Raw genomic sequence first — 13,852 nt, forward strand, 5'->3', positions numbered from 1 at the left:
TCACTCTCGGAAATGTAGTGAAGTTTCACTCTACGGAATAACAAATTAATTTTAACCGGTTAAAATTAATTTGTTATTCCGTATAGTGAAACTTCACTACATTTCCGGGAGTGAAACTTCACTACATTCGTCATAAAATTTTAAAGGTTGGCAATGCAACATAAGCAAATATAGAGCAAGAGGAACTGTTAGCAAAAACCAAAACCTTGGTTGAAATATCTAATATATCTGACTCATGAACCAAAACCAAACCAAAATTTAAAGTTGGGTACAAATTTTAAAGGTTGCATCGGGTGAGCAACAGTTTATCGATTCGAGAAATTAATGCGCTGATGAGAAAACGAAAAGTCGTATATCGAGACGATAAAGTGGCCGGTAAACTAAAGGTTAGATGAGAAAACGGCCCTAAGTAACGCAGAAGTTGAAAGGATGTTTTCTATAATAAATAAGCACAGAAATAAAATGAATTTTGCAATGTTAAACGCTTTATTAACTGTAAGATATGGCTTAAAAAATGTACAGAAATGTTGTCATGATTTTGATTTTACAGATGATATCGTCAGGTTAATGAGAAATGAACAAAATTGTAACGACGAAGAATCGCTTAGCGATGATAGTATTGATATAGATATAAATTTTTAATGTGTTAAAAAAAAATTTTATAGATTAAATTATTTTACTATGAGTTCATTAAATGAATACTCTTTTGTTTGTTTGATACATACAGCGTCGGACAATAATAAAGCGGCGACATTTTAATTCTTTGTAAATTATAACATAACATTTTAAAAATTTCTTTTACAAATGGATATTTTTCGAAGCATAGTTTGAAATTATTTAAGTTATTTAGTATTGTCCGACACTGTATATAGATATGATTCTAGTACTTATGTATTCTTAATGTGATCTCATTTTTTTGTTTATGTAAGAAATTAATTTTTAAACTGTACATACATATGTATATGTATGTCTTTTACGTTTCTGGGCCGTTATCTTATCCATTAACGATTTAACTATACTTTAAAATAGGTAAGTTGGCGGCCCTTAATATGCTTTATGTGTTACACAACAAGTTTTTTTGTTGAATAAAATATTAATTCTATCCAGAGTTCATTGTTTTTCTATATCATTACTTATAGAAAATATATTTATATGTAGGTAGAAAAATTTAGCTACCATTTTTAGCCACAACGACGATTTTTAGCTCTTTTTTAGCCCTTTTTTAGCCTAAATTTAGCTACCGCTAAAAATGTTTCGCGGCAACACTGCTGGTAGCTTTCCCTGCAGGGCACTCTCAGAGCGGCGCTCTGCTTGCTTGGGGTGCGTACCCTGTAGGGAAACCGCGGACTAGTGAATCAAATTTCTAGTTCCGTACTAGGTCTTTATCGCCAAAAACGAACTAGTCCGATAGGAACTAGATCCCCACCAGTCTATAATCGGCGAAAAGTGGTACTTTTAAGAAACTAATTTTTTCAGTTTTTTTCACTAGAAATCTATATCTAAAGTGACGAATTTAGAAATGGTTCGGAACTATAGAAAAAGGGATGCAGAACGAACTAGATCCTATTTGTCGAATTTAGAACTATTTCGGAACTATCGAATAATGCATGCAGCGGTGGGCTTGTTTACTCTACATAGATATGTGCTCGGCGGCTTTTTCGTTCAAATACGCTTCTCTTCTGTGCTTCGCAGATGCTATTTCATAGTTTGGTAATACAAAACAGAGCTTTGTGTTAACAGATTAACATCTTGGGGCCTACTGGAATCTAACCAATAACAGCGAGCACCTCTGCAAAGTCAGCTACAGCCAAAGGTATGTAAACGTACATTTCTTACAATCTTTCAAACAAATTTAATTTCAAATTTGAAAAAATGTTTCTTTGAAAATAATGTAAAATCACACACGGAAGAACCGAAAAGATTGAAAAATCATGATACTTTTTTCTTTCGTCTGTCGATTTTAAAACTGGTTCGGAACTATAGATTTTGAACTAGTTCGGAACTATCGAAAAAGGGATGCAGCGGGGGCAATTGACACTTCCTAGGACATCGCCATGTTAAATTCGCCAGTTGCTTGCATGCAAAAGAGATTTATCGCGAACCAGTACTGGGTCTAAATGTACTAGAAGCGCCCCAGTTCAGAACTAGAGATTTTCCCCACAGAGTATGTACACTTACATATACATACTCAGATGTGAACAGTCAAATACGTGCGTAATAAATTTTGTATGAAAATATTATTTTTAAATACGAACATTTTTAAACGATAATCAAATATAAAGTATTAATTTTTACTATGCATTATTTCCTCAGTGTATGTACATAACTGTACAAAACCACAAATGATATGATAATCGATGAGCAAATGGGAATTGTTTTGTACAGTTTATTTTCGTATCCTGAATTTTACATTTGATAACCAATTTTGAGTAGATAGAGGTAATAAAATATTTTTTTCCGCATAAAACTGGAAAATCTACCTATGTGCGCGGGTAGTATATGAATCAATGAAAGGACGGAAACAAATTTGTTTTAACGGGCTCATAACGACCCTATTAATTATGCTTGAACTTGACTTGAGATATGAGGTATTATGACGATCTACATATGTATGTATGAATGTATGTTCATACTTCTATACCCATTGTATACATTTGCATTTTTATCACACCGTAATCAGTTGCCTCCAGTTAAAGATAGTTATGCAAACACTTTCATTTCTTATCGCGCTTATTTTAAGCGTTGCGTCAACAGTGATTGGTCAAATGTCATTACAAACATGACAAGTGTATCCAATAAAATGTTACTTATTACCTGTTTGAGCTTTTCACACCCACACACATATGTACATTTTAATTTTATAATTTCTAGAATTTAATGAAAATGTTAATTGCAACACAATTGCTTGTGCACAACTTTTATTTCCTTTTTACTTGTTTCACTTAATTATATTAAACAAAAAATAGACCACCCGTAATTATTTGCAAACATTACATATGTTTATAATTAGGCTTAAAATACGACACTATCGTGCCATTATAACAATTTTGAGTTAATTACTTTGTATTGGTACTTATTACTTAAGATTCGAGCATTTAATCCCGGATGAGTTATGAATACTGATCGACGCACCAGCCGCGGATGTTCCGCAATGTCAATCACTCGATAAGTTATATCGCAAATTACTCATTGCACTGATAAGCAGCTCGAACTCTCGAAATACCGCTCTTCGCCTGTTGAAAAAAAAAAAAAAAAAAAAAACACTGAAAGTAACACTACACCGAATATACTTCTGAAGACCGAAATCAAATTGCATTACCGTAAGGCTATTTGTACACCGTCACGGTTTGAGTTTGATGAGGTACTAAAGTAACTTTTTGGTCTCGCACAGAGTTCTCCGCCACCTGTCTGGTGTTATCAGTTGGAGGTGAGAGTAGCTTTGGTTTTGATTGAATGAGGCATGAATGGCATGTGGGGAGTATTTGCCTTATGAAGTACTTAGTTCACATAAACATTAAAAAAGAAAAGCTGATAAAACATTGACATTTTTACTATAATTAGCTTATACCCGCGGGTTTCTTCTTCTTCTTATTTGGCGCTGTAACCGCCTAAGCAATTTTGGCCGACTTCAACAAAGCACGCCAGTCGTTTCTTTTCTGTGCCAACTGACGCCAATTGGAAATGCCAAGTGAAGCCAAGTGCTTCTCCACCTGGTCTTTCCATCGCAGTGGGGACCTCCCTCTTCCTCTGCTGCCACCGGCGTGTTCCGAGTTGAATACTTTCAGAGCTGGAGTGTCGGAGTCGATTCGAACGACATGGTCCAGCCCTGCACTATGTCGTTGTAAAGCTCATACAGCTCATCGTTCCATTATCTGCGTTACTCGCCGTTGCCAACGCGTAAAGGCCCGTAAATTTTCCGCAAAATCTTTCTCTCGAACACTCCAAGAGCCACCTCATCAGATGTCGTCATTGTCCATGCGTCTGCGCCATATACCAGCACGGGCATGATGAGTGACTTATGGAGTGTGGTTTTCGTATATCGAGAGAGGACTTTGCTCCTGAACTGCCTACTTAGTCCAAAGTAGCATTTGTTGGCCACAGTGATTCTGCGTTGGATTTCCTGACATTATTATCGGTGTTAATTCTGGTTCCCAAATAAACGAAGTCGTCTACTTTTTCAAACTTGTAACTGTCAACAGTGACGTGGGTTCCAAGGCACGAATATGCTGACTGTTTGTTTGATAACAAAAGATACTTCGTCTTTTCTTCATTTACCACCAGACCCATTCGTTTTGATTCCTTATCCTACTTTGAAAAGGCAGAACAGACTTCGCAGTTTATGTGAACGATGATGTTGATGTCAACCGATTAATCATCAGATTAATCTGAAGTCAGATGAAAGGGAGTCACCCTGTCTAAAACCCCGTTTGGTGGCGAACGGCTCGGAGAGGGCTTTTCCGATAGCGGCGCATAGGCAACTCCTTTTAGTACTGTCGAAAGTGGCTTTAAAGTCGACAAATAGGTGGTGATTGTCGATCCTTTTCTCGCGGATGTTTTTCAGGATTTGGCGTATTGTGAATACCTGGTCGATAGTGGATTTGCCAGGTCTAAAGCCACACTGATAAGGCCCAATCAGTTCGTTGACGGTGGGCTTCAGTCTTTCACACAAAACGCTCGATAAGGCCTTGTAACCTATGCTTAAAAGGCTGATCCCGCGGTAGTTGGTGCGAATGGCGGGGTCCCCTTTCTTATGCATTGGGCAGAGTACACTTAAATTTCAGTCGTCGGGCATGCGTTCATCTGACCATATTCTGCATAAAAGTTGATGCTTGCACCTTATCAACTTCTCGCCACCGTACTGGAATAGCTCAGCTTGCAGGCTGTCAGCTCCAACAGCTTTGCTGTTTTTCATCCGCGATATTCGTATTCGTACCTCGTCGTAGTAAGGCGGAGGAACATCGACTCCGTCATCATCTGGAAACGGGGTTCTCTTTCTCCACAACTTTCCGTGCTGCTACCATTCTTTAGGGTGGAAAAGTTTTTCCTCCATAATTTAAGTACGTTCTTCTTACAGGATTGCGCCCTGTCGGCCAGCATTTCAAGCTCCTCGCACTCATGCATTTTGGCCCCTCTCTTCTTATTGCGGCAAATACGTCTCGCTTCCCTCTTCAGATGCCTATAGCGGTCCCAGATAGCATGCGTTGCCCCCGATCGCAGCGTGGCCCTGTGGGCGGCATCTTGTTTCTCTGCAGCTTCCTGACACTAGGGTTCAAACGATACTAGTAAATACAAGTACATACTCGATACTTTTCGTCCGATACCAAGTAATTTTGTACTCGATACTTTTGAACCGAGTACTGAGTACGTATCGGAAACAAGTACTTGTATCGAAACCCCAATTCATTGACAATTTTATTCTCGGACTTTATTTTTTGATCTAATTTTTTTGTGAATAGTGAAAAAATTTTGGCAGTTTAGTTGGCAATGAAAACCGCAAGAAGGCGCCAACGTCGGGGTGACGCCTATTTTGACAATTCTACGAAAAAGAAGCGCGTTCTATTTCTTTCGTAGCGAATGAACCTGCAAATTGGATCGAGCAAGAGTTCCGGAAGGATCCACCAAGAAATTCATCCTAGACGTTAGAACGCACTGGAATTCACTATTTTACATGCTGGAAAAATTTTTGGATATGTCCAAAATTTCGTCCCAACTTATACTTGAGCCACAGACAGTCCTGAAATGATACTCCACGTCTCCTCTTTCTACCAAAAATGTCTTAATATCTGTCAAATATCTGTTTTGACATTGTCCTGTTTTCTCATGTGGGCAACTTGCTGTCTTAACATATCACTTTCAGAATGGCATCAAGCCAATCAAATCGGTCTGTACCCAATGTAGATGGGGCGGTAAAATGAAAACTGAGTTGTCGAACTACGAAATGACAGCTGATGTTAATACAGCGATGGTAAGAAATGCGGCACGACAGATATGGTTTAACAGTGGAAATTTGCGGTCTCCACTTGACATTTCTGTCGTACCACAGCTTTTTTAACAGAATCTGTAGAAGGTGGAGACGTGGGGATAGCAAAAAATGAAATAGAAATACTTAAGCAAATAGTTCAACTACTGAAGCCTTTCGAGTTCGTAACCAAAGAATCTTCAGGACAGAATTATGTCACACTTTCCAAGATAATACCTATGGTTAACTGCCTAACATCTTAAGTGAGTAAATTTTCTACAACTCTTGATTGTGTCACCCAACTACAAACGAAACTCCTGGCGGAGTGTAGTAAAAGATTTACAACAAATACAACACCTACGAAGATTTAGGAACTATCCTCGATCATCGCTTCAATAATCTTTATTTTCAAGATGCGAACGCTTGCGGTCGGGCAATTTTTAAACTAAAAAGTCTTATTCAAGGAGACGCTAATACCAGCTCCGAAGAAGACGTGGTTAAAGAAGATTTTTAGACAAAAACGAAAACGCTCTACAAAAGGGGATGAGTTGTAGCTTTATTTATCAAACCCCGTCTGCTCTTTAAAATCCAATCCGTTAGAGGAATGGGAGGATTTAAAATCAACCTATCCAATGTTATACAAATAGGCTCTCATGTATCTACATATAGTTGCGACTTCCGTGCCATGCGAGAGATTATTTTGTAAAGCCATAATAACCACTTCAAGAAATCGACTTACTGGAAAGCATCTGGAAAAATTGTTGTTTTTGGGCAGCGCGACAAGGTCCGAGTTTTTCAATTGACGGCTTATAGTACCTAACGTATTATTTAAACAATTTTACAAATTAGTATATACTCTTAATTTTTATCAGAATGACCATGGTATATTTCCGAAAGAAGTTGATTTGCGTCTAAATTTCTTACTTTTTGTATTTCAAGGCCATCTGACAAAATGCCAAAAGTACAAATTCTAGAACAGTCACATAGAGCTTTGATGTAGAAGAAAAGGTTGCTTTGTACAAAGAAAGACCTATTAACGTCTCATTAAAATGATAAACATGATAACTTCTACCAGAAATATAGCACTGTTACTCTGCAAAAATGCTGTTGAACAGTGTTATAATACAGATAGTTTTTATTTATTAATTAATTTGTATGAAATAAATACAAACAAATAAAATACGTACATAAAAAGAAGCAAATGCTGTATACTTTTTAAAGACAATTTATTGAACTTTATACTTTTTCTTGTTTTTTGAGGGTCCATCCTAGTAAAACTTGTTTTAAAACTTGAAAGTTTTTCTTAAAAAAATCTAAAAGATTAATCTAAAATCAATAATGATAGTCACATAAGTTAATTTGGCACATATGTGAATACAAACAAACATAAACATATTTCAATTCTTATATAGGTACAAATATCGATATACGTTCGTATCAATACTTTTAGCCCGATACTTTGTAGGTATCGATACTTTCTTTCGATGCTACTTCCAAGTACAGGTATCGATACTTCTATGGTATCGTTTCATCCCTACCTGACACTCCTCATCGTACTAGTTGCTCTTTCGGACTCGCTGAAATCCGACTACTTCTTCGGCGGTAGCACTTATTGAGCGGGAAATGTAGTTCCACTGCTCGCATATGTCGGTTTGTTGAAGAGTGCTCTCGGAGAGCGGGTGTGAGAATCGAGTAGCGAATGCATTGGCTGTCTGTTGTGGTTGCAGTTTTTCGACGTTAAGATTTCCTTGCATATTTGGGTGCGCATTTTTTGCTGCACAGAGACGGGTGCGTATCTTGGCTGCAACAAGATATTGGTTCGAGTCGATGCTTGGTTCTCTCAGTGTACGTTGGGGGTCTCATCTGAGGCATTGCTTCGCTTCTTATCTGGATGGAGTTTTTACACGGCGCACAACCCATTGCTGGGACGGGGGTGGTTTCGCAACCAAATACACGTTTATATAGTGAGCTGCTTGTTCCAAGACAGATACCCGCTTGCGGCGGCACCTACTGGTGAACAGACGCTGCAGACTTCAGTGAGCCCTTAAACCGAATAAGTCGGAGTGGCTCCACTGAAGCTCTCTCTGTCTTTTTGCCGTGGCCAAGGCTCCACTCGGATTGGTTACCGCATCTCGCACATGGGTTGCTCAAGTTGCCCAGAGTGCGCGATCGCGGACGCAAGAGTCGGGATTGAGTATAGCCGTGCGACAGTAACTGCGTACCCAGCACAACGACTATACCCCATTGCACTCCATAAATAAAAATGGGTTAAACGTTAACCCAAAGAAGACTAGCATAGTCATTTTCTCCAAGAAAAGGAAAAGGGACAAATTAGTAGAACTATTCCTTCATGGTGAAAAGATACACTTCTCCAAAGAAGTCAAGTATCTACGAGTTATCTTTGATGACAAGCTCTCATGGAATCCGCATCTAAATAAAACTATTAAAAAGACTGGACCTGAGGTGGATGTATGATGCCGTCTCCAAACCCATTCTTACCTATGCTGCTCCCGTCTGGTGGAAGAAGAAGGAAGTGAAGTCCACACAGGCCAAGCTCAGCAAACTGCAGAGACTGACCTGCATGGGTATCACTGACGCGATAAGAACAACATCAACGGCGGCTCTCGAGGTGCTTCTTGACCTGCCTCCCCTACAGATTGTAATCAAGAAAGAGGCTCTGCTGTTTACTGCAAGGCTTATCTCAGTGTAGAGGACAAGAAGTATGTATACCCTTCCACCCTCAGGGTTATAGAATAAGAAGATGGGTTGCGCATAAGCTTTGTGTACCTGTGCCTTCCGAGGTTTAACTTCTCACATAACTTCAAGATCTTTTTCCCCGACAGGAATAACTGGGACAATGAACGACCTAAACTCCGGAAGGACAGCCACATCTGGTATACTGATGGCTCAAAGACTGACCACGGCGTCGGAGCAGAAGTCTACGGTATGCAACCTGGACTGCCCCTTTTCATCAGCATGCGGCAGGATAACTTTGTCTTTCAGGCCGAGGTTCGCGCCATTTAATTTTGTCTGAGGCAGTATGTAGAAAGTGGGGCAACCAAGAACACATCTCTATACACTCGGACAGCAGAGCGGTGCTCCTCGCTCTTAAAGCACACGCGACCACCTCAAAGCTGGGGTGGGATTACCTTCAACTTTTAATGCTGATCGGCTCCAGGAACCGGGTAGACCTCGTATGGGTACCGGGACACAGTGGAGTCATGGGCGATGAAGTGGTAGATATTCTCGCCAGAAAAGAGGCTGCACGGGATTCATAGGCCCAGGACCTTTTACCGGTCTTAATGAAGAACGAAGGACAACATTACTGGACAAATACGGAAGGTAACAGACAGGCCAAGTCGTTCTTATATCAGCAAGGAGAACCGCAGAAGTCCTTCACCTGAGCAGTCTTGCCAGGTCTTCGTCATGAGGAAACGTCCCTCTTGGTCTGAAAAAACGTCATTTCCTACCCAAAACGTCTTTTTCAAATGTATGCAAAAAGAATTGATCTTATTAAACTTTATATGTACGTAAGGTATATTAAAATGTCATTTGCTCTGTCACATTTAAAATTCATTCTAAACTGATTTGAGATCGTTAATATAAAAATCATTTTATATATACTCTTGTAATCAGCTGATAAAGTCATCGGTTTTGGCTGTTTCTTTTTTGTTTATTTAATGGTTATTATTTTATTAGTTATTTTCACAAAAGCCTAGCTCATTATATAACAAACAAAATATAAATTCTCATTTCAAACTTTGTGCAAAAATTATAAAATCTGAAATATTTCATCTGGATTTTCAACTTTTTATTCAGATTTTTAAGAATTTTTTTGAGTATGCAGTTTAATAGCCCATTAAATTCCAGGGCAATAATGTGCAAGTTTTAAGGTGCTAAAGAATCGCGTTGATGTTTATTACTTTTTCTTGTAGACATCTGTTGAGAAGGAACATAGCAATATTTCGGCCTTTTTATATTCATTACATTTTCAATAAAGGGCCCCAGGCGTGTCATTTGTGACATTTTCTTTATGCGCTTAAATAAGGGTTAAGTCATCTGTGTCCAAAGAATAAATATTTTTTAAAACTGCTGCTGCAAAAAACAAAGCTTGTAAAGATTTATTAAGAAAATAATTCAAAATCAGTTCTACTTACAATATTTAGTAACAGAGAAAAATTACTGGTCAGTTAAAGAACGTAATTTTTTACCCAAAAAACGTCCAGACGCCAACAGGATACAAAAAAAGTCCAAATGACGTTAAAAACGTCAACCTTGAAACGCTGGGCATGAGGTAAGAATTGTTACAGGCTTTCTTACTGGCCACTGTAGGGTAATGAAACATTTGTCAAATATAGGAGTTGCCAACTCTGACCAGTTCAGTTTGTGTAACGAAGAACAGGAAACAGCAGAGCACATTATGTGCCACTGTGAATACCTTACCAGGACCAGACTTCGCTTCTTAGGATCACCGTACCTAGAAGCACACGACCTAAATGGCATTCAGCCAAAGGACCTCGCGAGGTTTCTTAACAGTACGTGGATCAAAGATGACCTGTAGTTGAATAGAGGTTTTTCGCGGTAACCAGGTGACCTGCTCCCTCCTCTAAATCTAATCATATCTAATCTAAAAATATGAAATTAAAGCTAAATTAAGAGGTTATCTGATCCATATGCCGGACTAAATGAATTTTTTTTTTCAACCCCGTGGACCAAAAAAAGCAAAAAAATTGCAAAATTATTTTTTCGTGCTATCTGTCAGGGTTACCCTAGCTCCTAAAAATTTGTAGCCAAGGAAATTAGGCGCTTAGAGTTTCAAAGCCTTTTTTCACTGAAATACGGCCTGCCAAAAACCATCAACAAATTTTTTTTTTTTGCTCCTTTAATTTTTTGGAGTAGTGCAATATCTACCTACATTAGATAAAGCCAAGCAACCATTTTTGTTCTTTACTGTCGAAACTTTTCGTGGACTCCCACTTACAACTGGTGAACGCCCATATTTTTTCACGCCAACGTAGACCCCTGGGGGTCCACCTGGACCAATTTAGGAATCACTGAAATAGCGTACCAAAAACTGGTAGGGCTTTTTAAAAAGTGGCATGTAACTCCGTTGTTTTTGGTACTAGCACTATAAAATTTATACACCCTACTAAAACCTGTGATAATCGCAGTTTTCGTAAAAAGTGTTGGTTAGAGCATTTGTGAATTAAGGTAACGATATGTACAATGCAAATTAATTTGAGCATGTTATACTATTCTAAAGCTGAGATCCCACGATTGCCGCAAATGGACCAATCTGGAACAATTTTTATTGTGCTGTATTGGAGCACAATAAAAAAATTGTCCCAATGAAATTCTGTACAGTCACACGGTTGCCTCTTTTTATACAATTCTCATTGCCGTAAGTTGGCGAAAAGCAATATAGTGACAATAATTGCCCCAAACTTATCACACGATTGTTCGAGCATGCGGCAATTGTGACCATAAAGTGTTGCGCTGACCTCTAAATTCTGTTTTTTTCTCTGTTGTGTAAAAATGGCGTATTCTTAATAAAAAAAAATAAATCAATTGCATCTGCTTTGTATATTGCGGGCTCATTTTGTGCAAATTTGTTGTTGTTTGAAAGCAAAGAAGCAAAAACTTTTGCCCAACGAAAACTCACGCATTTATTTAGAAGTTTGATTGAAATTAATATGGGGGTCTTTATTAAAACTACAGAAGCCAAACCAACAGTTTTTAGAATTTTTGTCTGCCTGTCTGTCAGTATATTTGTACGCGCATCACTCGAAAACTAAAGCATGGAATAGAATTCAGTTTTCACCGATGCATCGCTATATGTCTACCTTACAATATAGAAGAAAAAATTAGAGAGTTGCCACCTGTTTGAAAATGTCAGTTCAAGTAAATTGATACGATAAAGTAAATATTGCAATATGGCTGTCAAAAGAAAGAGGTTTGCAAAGGCTTACAGCTGAACATATTTTTGTGGAAAGTTTCAACCCACTGTTGCCAACTTAGTGCTTTTCGCACTAAATTTAGTGCTTTTCTTAATTTAAAACGCGAAAATTTTTTGTGGTGCTTTTTTCAGTTTGAGGACACCAAAACTGAAATCTGGAACAAAAATGGAAGTTAAATTTAGAGCAATTGGAACTTTCGTAAGGAACTTTACAAAAATGGAGATGAAATCATTGCGCAATGACAATCATAAGCGAAAGGGCCTATGTTTTTCAAAAAAATATGTGGCAGAACTTTAAATCATGCCAGAATTACAGGCGGTAATTTGCCATTGCCTGTAAAAACGTCCATGTTGTTGGGACCAGGAATAGATCTTTAGACGTTTAATTCGGGCTGAAATTGTTATATTTTTTACGAATATTAAAACCAGCACCAGCATCTCCTAACAGTAAAATGAATAACGAACCTTCGACCTCCGAGGAAGAAATAATAATTTTTATTAATTTGAATCGACATACCTACAATGAAATTTTGTATGCATACAAAGTCCATTGAATCCTCCAATAAAAAATGTGGTGCTTTTTTCCAAGAAAAACGCGATTTTTTTTTGTTTTAGTGCTTTTTCAAATTCAAAACTTGGCAAGATTGTTGCCACGTGTTTGAAAACTATTATTTAATTAAATTGATATCACAAATTAAATACGGCAATATTGGAATTACCAAAGAGGTTCGTAAATTTTAATGCAGAAAGTATTTTTAGGCGATCTGCCACCTGTTTGAAAACTTTTATTCATTTAAATTGGTAAAATAGATTAAATATTACAATGCAGATAATAAACTAAAGGGCTCTAGAGAGCTTAATTCCGAAAATATTTTTGAAGCGGGTGCCACCTATTTGAAAAATTTAATTCATGGAAATTGATTAGATAAGCTGAATTTGCCATATGGGTATCAAACGAAAGTATTTGAGAATAATAAAGTATTAGATCAACAGAAGCCAAATATAAAATTTTTATAATTTTGGTCTGTCTGTCTGTATGTTTGTAAGCGCATCACGCAAAAACTAATATATGGAATTAAATGCAGTTTTCACCGATGCACATATCTCTAGAGCTCTAATTGAAAATATAGAATCCTTTTTTTTGGTTTTAGTTTATCGTCGATCATTATTCCTAGGTATTGAATGTATTAACTTTTTCCAGTGCGTCGTTGTTTATATTTAGAGTTATCAACGGATTCTTCTAAAAATTTCGCACATTAACCTCAAACATAATCAATCGCACTTTTTTGGAACTTGTGTGTGGAAAATTTTCGCTAAAAAAATCAAAACTTTTTGTTGTGGCTGCCAAAAAATTAAGAAATCTGAGACGCTTTACAATTCCATACAGTTCTCTGTAGAATGTAATTCACTAAACTATTAAACGGCTGCACCGATTTGGTTCATAATTGAAACATATGCCAGCACCTTGAAAATAAATATTCCGGCCAAAAATTTACTCGGTATGTAGCTCGGGATATTCCTAAAATTCTTATACAGAATAAAACGTAAAAACCCAAATTTATATCTCTAATACCAATTACGCTGGGGAACTAGAACTTAGCACTAATGCATATATTGCAAATGCAATGCATCAAGAACCACTGAATAGAGCTCCGTCAGATTGTGGGAGGTTATCTTACATATGGGTAAGGCTTCCTCAAGTGGGCCCCGAATTCACCAAGATTAATACTTTTCAATGATATTCAGGCAGCGCCGAGTTTTGTAGTCGAAAAGGACACCTTGTAAATTTTGTTGCAAAATTTCAAATAGTTTTTTTTTTTTTAATTAACAATTGAAAATGTTTGCAGTGTTTTGGAAATTTTTATATTTCTTTGAAAGTAAGTGTCCGAATGTAAAATTTTTTTTGGGTGCAGATTTAAAAGAAATTAAACTATACA

General features: G+C 37.5%; 1 protein-coding gene across 1 annotated transcript in view; it reads right to left on the reverse strand.

Moving 5' to 3' along the window:
• Positions 1-3,567, reverse strand: part of LOC118746044 (adenylyl cyclase X E-like) — a 29,138-nt gene extending 25,571 nt beyond the window's left edge. The window contains exons 1-2 of the mRNA XM_036479773.1: positions 3,320-3,567; positions 3,061-3,233 (exon numbers count right to left, since the gene is read on the reverse strand). The gene's annotated coding sequence lies outside the window, so the exon portion shown is untranslated. The remainder of the gene's footprint in view (positions 1-3,060; positions 3,234-3,319) is intronic.
• Positions 3,568-13,852: the final 10,285 nt, after the last annotated feature.

Source organism: Rhagoletis pomonella, unplaced genomic scaffold, assembly GCF_013731165.1.
Source record: "Rhagoletis pomonella isolate Grant_MI unplaced genomic scaffold, Rhpom_1.0 Rhpom_scaffold_00010, whole genome shotgun sequence".
NCBI lineage: Eukaryota > Metazoa > Arthropoda > Insecta > Diptera > Tephritidae > Rhagoletis > Rhagoletis pomonella.